At 38.0% G+C, this 8533-nt stretch overlaps 1 pseudogene; it reads right to left on the reverse strand.

Annotated features, from left to right (window-relative positions):
- Positions 1–3491: 3491 nt before the first annotated feature.
- On the reverse strand, positions 3492–7052 carry LOC129081026 (ADP-ribosylation factor-like protein 2-binding protein; annotated as a pseudogene).
- Positions 7053–8533: the final 1481 nt, after the last annotated feature.

Genomic DNA, 8533 nt, shown 5'->3' on the forward strand with positions numbered 1-8533 from the left:
AGCTATGAGCTAATTAGTAGTAATATCTTGGTTTACAAAGAGGTTTTCTTGGGAAGGATTTTTGGTTTGGTCATATGTTTGTGAATTAGGGACGAAATGTTAATCATTATTTTAAAGATAAATAATCTGTACATGGTTAGTTACAAATAAAACTAGCACTAGAACTCAGGCCTTTTCATCTCTTTAATTTAGTGTTTCTGCTAAATGTGTGAAATACTTAGGGCATTGAGTGACACAACTAGCAGTGTTGAAATCCCTTCCTGACAGGAAAGCACCTTTATCTCAGGTTAACAATGAATTTGCACATTTTTAAACATCCTCAATATAATGTAATTTTTAAGACTACTGTTTGTAAGATTTAGAATTATCTTAATTATTTTTTGTATCTGTGTGCCTCTAGTCTGAAAACCTTAAGAATTCAGTTTATTTCAACACTTTAAAAATTCAAATGATAAAGCGGCATTGGTGTTTTTCAAAAGGGTAAAAGACTAATTTAGCAAATAACTTGTTTACTTTGGGTTTAGGATTAAATTTATAGTTTGCTTCTCACTGCTCATTAAACTAGTATTTGCCTGATGTCATTTTTACCAATTTGTACTGAAATGAGGAAAAAATATAAAACATGATGAGTGAGTTATAAACTGAAATTACTTAAGTTTGTTTTAATGTTCAGAAATTGGAAATATAAAAAGTTTGCAGCAATATGTCAGTCCCTTAAACTTCAAAAGAAAGTTTACTTGTCTTTGAAATTCTTAAGTGTGAAGCCCAGAATGTAGACCACTACAGTCTGCTTTAGATTTGTACTCTTAGAATCATTTATGTTGCATGCTGCTTAAGCTGTTTTACTTTACTTCTGTCCTCTCATTAGATAACTCCTGTAGCTTTTCTTTTTTTTTTTTTAATTTTAATAATGTATTTTATTTAACCCAATCTATCTAAAATATTATCATTTCAACAAGTGGTCAATACTGTGTTAAAAGTCAGATATTTTACATCCCTGTTTCATACCAAGTCTGAAACTCTGTGTATTTTACAAGTACTATAACACACCTCATTTTGCGTAAGCACTTTTTAATAGCTCTCTGTAGCTACTATATTAGACAACACAGACCTAGATTTTGTGACTTTACCCTAAAACTATTTCTTTCAGTGCAGGGACACTGAGGTTCTGGGCTCTCCCATAGTCTTTTTATAATTTCAACACCTTTTCATCATTATAACTTTAAAAGAATATTCATTATAACAAATAGGATAAAACATAATGAGACATTAGGAGGCAAAATTATTTATAGAAAATATGACTACCAATGTTAAGATAATTGATAAGCTCTTTTTAGAACATTTGAGATGGTTACATATATACAAACCAGTTGCTTTTTAACAGAAAAAAAGGGTACACAGAAACTGCCAGGTCTTAGAGTACCAGATAGGCAGTAGGTTTTGTGTCCTCTCCTTGACTCTGGGCCATTTGGTCACCCATTCCGTCAGCTCCTGTTTATCATTGCTTTGACCTTGTGTATTAAACATGGTCCAAGACACGGTGTAGGGAACAGATATTGCTTTGTACCATCCCCTCCATTTTTGACACATTTTCTCAGAAACCATCCTACTCTGGGCAGTTGCCTCTCTCCCATGGAATCCACTTTTTATATTCTCACTTCCAAAGCAATTTTAGCTGCTTGTAACCATATCTTTTTTTTTTCCTTTTACTCATGGCACAAAAGTATTTAATAAGCACATCAGTACAGAAAATCCTGTAGCTTATCCTTTAAAACCAAAATAACCAAGTGAAAAGTTAGTACAGGTTCTTTCTTTTACTTAAAAAAGAAAGGAAAACAGGTATATATTGGAAATTAAACTATTACGTGTTTTCTTTCTAGAGCTGTGACATCCATGTTTTGTGATCAATAATGTTCACCAAACATTATGCAAAGCCAACAGCTTTCAACCTTTTTCATCTCATGGCACACATAAACTAATTAGTAAAATTCTGCAGCACACCAAAAATACATATTTTTTGCTTATCTGAACAAAACAGGTGCCTGCGCGCGTGCGTGTGTGTGTGTTTTAAATCCTAACCCAGGGACATGCTTACTGATTTGAGAGAAGAGAAGAGAGAGGGAGAGAAACATCATTGTGAGAGAAACAAGGAGTGGTTGCCTGTGAGTGTGCCCTGACTGGAGACTGAACCTACCTGGTTTGTGGGATGATGCTCCAACCAATTGAGCCACACTGGCCAGGGCAAAATTTTGATTCATTCATGCTGGACAGCTGTTGTATTGGCTATGGTCATTTTTTTATTTGACAGGGGAAAAGAGGTCAGTGTCCCCAACTAAATAGTCAGGTATTGCATGTTTTAGAAATTCTTGTGGCATACCAGTGTGCCTCTTTCAATTCACAGGTTGAAAACTGCTGTGCTACATTGAAGCAGATAGATGAGCTGTTTGCTATGTCCTATTGCTGCTGAGCTAGACCAGTCGAACACCATCTTGGTAGAAAGATTTTGACAGGAAGAAGGAATTGCAGAGCCCCTATCACAGGAGAAAAATGAAAATGATTTATACCTAAACGGTTTTAAGCAAACTTGCACACTTACCATGCTATAAGTAAAGGAAAAACAAATACCTTTAGCCTACTTTCAGCATAGGCACAGATTCACTGATGCCTAGTAAAATAGAAGCACTGACATAGAAAGCATTTTTACTCATAGCAAGAACTAAAAACAGCATATAATACTTTGATCTTGAAGTGGGTGATTGTGGAAGTGTCAATATAGTATCCACTGGGTTAGTCTGAATATTCATCTATAAAAATATTTTTTCAAATGCTTAAAAGAGAATTCTGGAAACAGTGGGACTGCATCATGATCAGAGAAGACAAAAATATAAGGACTGAAAATGTAAGACTAGGAATTCATTTTCACATGTAGCTTTTAGGTAAAGGACATCTCTCAGTTGTTTCCTTACAACCAAGACTAGCTATGATGATAGGAGCTCCAGGAATCTCAAGATAGACTGCTGGCTTGAGTAACACCTTAGATAAATACTCCCAAAAAGTAAAAACCCCATTTAGCCTGGAGGACTGAAACTTTGATCCATGGAAAAAGCTGTACGTACGTGCAAAAAAAGATGCATGCAAAGCCTGCTGGGACAAAGAGGGCTGGTGATAGGAGTACTGACACACCAACATGTATGCTGGGGAAGGCCCCCCAAGTGGAACTCTGGATGGGAACTTGCTCCAGTGGAGCCTGATTCAGAAGCCCCTGAAAGAGGTGAGGAGGAGGAGCAGGCTTACTGAACACAAAGTTTTTCTGGAGAAAAAGGTCCCCGGTCAGGTGATTTTTTTTTAAACCCATCAATACTTAACATTAATGAAGAGTTACAGAACAGAGTCAGCCTTTCCAAGATACATACGTTTGTCATTATCTGAAGGCTCTTGCAGTATACTGGACTGACAATGTCCAGAACAATCTCATTGCCTGGAGGTGGGACCTAGCACTGCAGATTGTTCTGGGAAGCTGGCATAGAGAATAATTTACACAATGAAATCATCATCAAACTACTACTTAAGTCTCGTCCTGGCCATTTTCTGCTCTGTAGTCCAGAAACATTTATTTAAAAGTCAGAAAATCGGTACACTTCAACAGCATATAGAATATATCACCAGCCACTTCATCTTTATGGTGCTGTAATATTGTGAAAGCCACTATGTTAAATCCAGAATTCTGCTCCTGCAGCTTTTAGTCAATACACTTTTCTACCAAACAAATATATTTGTTAAAAATGGCATGTCTGTGAGTTTATTCTCTTCTCTATCTTCAAACTCCTATAGTACTTGTCCATGAAATTTCTCTGTAATGACAGGGACTTATCATCCATGATAACGTCCTCTAAATATCCAAGCACAGCATCAATTCTACATCAGAAACAAAAAACAGCATGAAGCTCTTTTCCTCTAGGTAAGTGATTTTCAACTGGTGAGCCACAAGAATTTTTAAAAGGTGCAACACCTGACTAGGGGCACTGGCCTCTTTTCCCTTCAACTGTCAAATTAAAAAAATGACAACAACCAACACAACAATAGCTGTCTGGTGTGAATGCTGTCTTGAACCATAAATACACCGGTCAGATAACAGAGTTGCATCTTATTGGTCATGTTACATAATAAGGTTGAGACTGATTTGTTAATCCTTGAGTGCACAAAATTGGTACAAGAAATCCTTATATACAAGTATAGGCACCTGATTTTTTAAAAAGTCACTTTGGTGCAGAAAGGTAGGTAATTGTGTTACTATTTTTAAATCAATCAAAATTATACCAATTTTTTTTGTCAGATTAGCAAAAATATATTTTTTGGTATGCCACAGAATTTTATTAATTAGTTTATGTGTACTGTGTATGAGATGAAAAAGGTTGAAAACTGTTGCTCTAGGCTTTCAGTCACCGCCATGACACAGGCCAGCCAGCAGGTTGCCTTCTTCCCCACCTGTGGGCATGACACAACCCGCAAAGGGGAGGCCTGGCCTCCAAGGTCGCAGCAGGCTCAGAGCTCAGCTGGGTCAGGGCCTGTTCACTAGGCCCTGGTCTCAGGCTCCCCTGCTGCAGCCTCTCCCCTGCCATCCAGGCTTCCATGCTGGGGCCAGGCTTCTGCCCCAAGCTGGGGCCATGTCTCAGTGGTGGTTACTGATCTCAACTATATCTTAACTGGGAAAATGGGGGAGGGGGCCAAACACTTCGTTAGTTCTGGAGAAACTAGCAAATAGCAATGGTCCATAGTCTCAATGACCTTAAAGCTTTCTTTGGACAGAGAAGATAACATAGGGCAGTGTTTTCCTCTCACTTAATACATTAGGATATAGATGTGGTTGTACAAAGGGAAGTTGTGCACATTGCTTCCAGTCACATGACATTGGCCAGATCTGAACTATGTGGCCACACCTTTCTGCCGCAGTGCTTGGAAGAGGCAGTCTTTATTCTGCATCAATATGTATCTAGTAAAAATTTAGGGCTTCCTTCTTGTAAAATGCTGAGGAAATATTATGTGGTATAAATAGCAGTCTCTACTATACTATCTGTCTGGCTAGAATGCATCACATGGCAGCCAAAATGATTGCCAGGATTCCAAAGACCCATATCCTACCAGCCTAGAAAACCCAGTAAAAGGCAGTATGTCCTGATACCTCTGGCAGATAATTATGGAGGTGCCCTAGACTCTGAATAGCCAAGTTTCATCACTTGTAATACTCATACATGACATTGGGGGATGAAAATGTTGAAGACAGGTAAAATAACCTCAGTTTAGGATTATAGTTCCTATTGTGGCAGACTATAGAGATGGTAGAGTTCCAAGGGTATAAATGTTGACGTTGTAGCATGTATTTTGACATAATCCTAGGATGGGTAGGGAAGCTTGGGGTGGGAAGAAACTGGCAAAGTTGGTAAGCATCAGATCTTGAAGACTTTGTATATCATGCCAAGTTGACTTTTTTTTTATATACAGTGTGAATTCATTGAGAATTTTTAAGTAGGTACTTGACATAATTGAACATGTTTTATTGAGACTCTTTACCTTATAATTGACAGTATAAGACTATGGGAGCAAAAGTAGGTCTAGACAGTGAGATGATGTGGCATTCAGTATGGGCAGTTGTGGGCTTGATGAGGAAGGAACAGACATAAGAGAGGTTAAAGAGATTGAGCTGAACCTACAGTTGTGTGTTTGGGGATGAGGGAGCTGTAGGGTGTATAAACAGGAGTACAAGCCATTTCCCAAGTTTCTTGCTTGGATATTGTATTAAGGTATAGGCCAAATTTTTATACCAAAGAGGCCCTAAAATACAAGAAAGACATTTGATTCTCTCTATTCAGTCCAGATGTGAGTAGTCAACTGCTGGCACGGTGGTTCTGCCTAATGAAGCTGTTCATATACCCAAGTTCCTTCATTATCTATTTCCTCCCGACTGCTAGTGAGTTGTCCTTATCCTCATGTGCAAAGCATACGCCCCACAATTATACCTATGTTGCAGCCTGCAGGAAAGAGGAAAGAGGAAATAGAGAACAAAAAACAATTTTGGAGGACTTTTATATGACCTTTGCCATTTTTCCACTGGGGACAACTTAATCATATCACTACATCTAGCTGCAGGGTCAACTGGGAACTACTGTTATTAGATGGATAGCTATGTGCCCAGCTAAAACTCAGGAGATTCTATTACTAAATCAATTAATAACCTAATATATTTTAATATAGAAGTGTCCTGGTTTCCTGTGTTCAAATGCCGTTTGCAACAACATGCAGACTTAATTACTATGAGAGATTTCAGATCTCTCTAGTTCTTCTACATTAAATTCACAGCTAAAAGTTAAATTCCATATAATTCTGGAAGATAATTTTTCACAAAGTGAAACACACACATACACACACAAATACTCATTCCATCCTTGCCATTAAGTCCTGTCTCAGTCCAGGTATTTCTAGAAATGGTGGAAATTGAGCCTCCAGAGTGTCAGGGTTCTCTCCCTAAATGTCTAAGCTCATTTCCATTGGTTTCTTCTCAGGAAATCTACCATCTTAGCCTTCTCACTCATCCGACACTCCAATAGCTCTCACTATTTATTACTAAAAGGGAAAAGAGGAGAATGAAGTGGCAATTAGCAGTCACTAGTTGATGCATGTTCTGTTGCACATCACAACCTGTTGGCCACCCTCTGGTTTCTGTTGCAACTTAGGTGGACTCTCCTAGACCATGGTAAAAGGCAACTTTGCTTTTCTGACTCAGGGCTGTCTCAGAAGGATCATTCTCTTGACAATGCTTCTGCAACTACAACACAGGGCTTCAAAGGGAAGTTAATGCCTCAGGCAGTCCTTAAGCAATGGAGACTGTGAATTGGTAATACATGCCTCAGGATCAAAATTTTTAAAATGGGACATTTCTGAAATGCATATCTATATGGATTCACAGAGGGTACCCCCTGGACTGCACCCTTGTCTTCCACAACAATCAACTCATCAATACGCCTTGCCTGTATCACTTTCAGGGTATGGCCAACCATGTGACACTACAGATATTTGTTCTGGCAGTTAGAAGGTCATTGGTGGTATTTTGCAAAGGAACTTTAATCTGAACACATGCTTGGGGTCAGAAGCTTGGTGAGAATAAATTAGAATAATATGACACTTTTTTAGTTAAACATGTGCCAAATATGGGTTTACCCAGCCTCTAAATGGCCAGGTAAATTCAAGCCTCATAGCCCTTCTTCTAACATGACAACAACAAAAATTTGTTTTTATAAAAAAATACGTTGCTAGATATGTTGAACCTGAATTTAGTTAAGCTGTTAGAATAAACTTCCAGTTTACAGGAAAGACAGTAGCCAGAAGTACCAACTGAAAACACTGTGAAGAAGCAATCAACCAAATCTAAAATGTGGGGCATTCAGCAGGACAACTGGCACAATGTCAACAGTAATTTATCACCCCTCACATGGTAAGATGAAAGTGGAAACAACAAGCGTGCGCTATTCTTTGGAAGGGAATGAGCAGCACCTAGTGAGGGAGAGAATATCTATGTTGTGTTTTGGTTGCCATGAGCCTTAAACACTTTACTAGACTCAGGCAAAAATCCATTAATTAGAGACAGCAGTGCGAGGCCTGGGCCTAGAAGTTCATGGGAAGTGAGGAGATGGACCAAAGCACAAATGGCAGAATTATATTTGAAGAGGAGCCAGTAGCCCTTTTTTTTCGAAACCTAGAGAAAAAAGGGGAAGGGTTATATAGATGGCAATGGGTTTATAGGTATGATTTTAGACTTCAGGTAGCTTATGCCTCTAAACTTAATTCTTTGTTTGAATTAGGATGCACGGTTTTCTGCTGAAAGAAAAGGAGCAGCATGGGGAAGGATGCTTGAGAAGGTGAACCTACTAACTGCTAAGTTTTGCGAGAGTAGGGAGAGGCTCTACTTCATTTTTATATCCCTCATAACTTCAAAGTGTCCTGAAAAGAGTTGAAAAACATTTAAGACTGGAAGTTTTATTATAAAATAGAACTGTATATATCCAACTTCTTAACAATGAAAGATACAATATAAAATATGTACATAACTAAAATTTTTATTTTTAAAATAATCCTCAAAGGGCTTGAATTTCTGTATATTTTTCTTGATTACTAGATAATTCTCGATTTGTTGTCAGTAAGGATAATAGAATATTATTCTTATTTAAAACCCAAAGAACTTTAATATACCAAGGGTCATGCTGCTAGTTACTAGCAAAATCAGAATTAGAACTGTGTTTCCTGTCTCTAAATCAGGGCACTTTCTAGTATGCCTTCCGCCTTCTGCTTAGCATTTATGATAAAATCTATACCATTTTTTTTCAATGTGAATACCACCTCAAACATAGGCCTTGGAAAGCAAAATTGCTATTCTTCTACTTGAGATCTATTTGGTTCTCCAACCTAGTGATGCACCTTAGGGCACTGAGTCTGGAAATCTGCACTATTTACTAAGAACTCTGAATAAAGAGTGGCCCAGATT

The sequence above is a fragment of the Pteronotus mesoamericanus genome, unplaced genomic scaffold, assembly GCF_021234165.1.
Source record: "Pteronotus mesoamericanus isolate MK-2021 breed Mesoamerican mustached bat unplaced genomic scaffold, CSHL_Meso_final contig_94, whole genome shotgun sequence".
In the NCBI taxonomy this organism is placed as follows: Eukaryota; Metazoa; Chordata; class Mammalia; order Chiroptera; family Mormoopidae; genus Pteronotus; species Pteronotus mesoamericanus.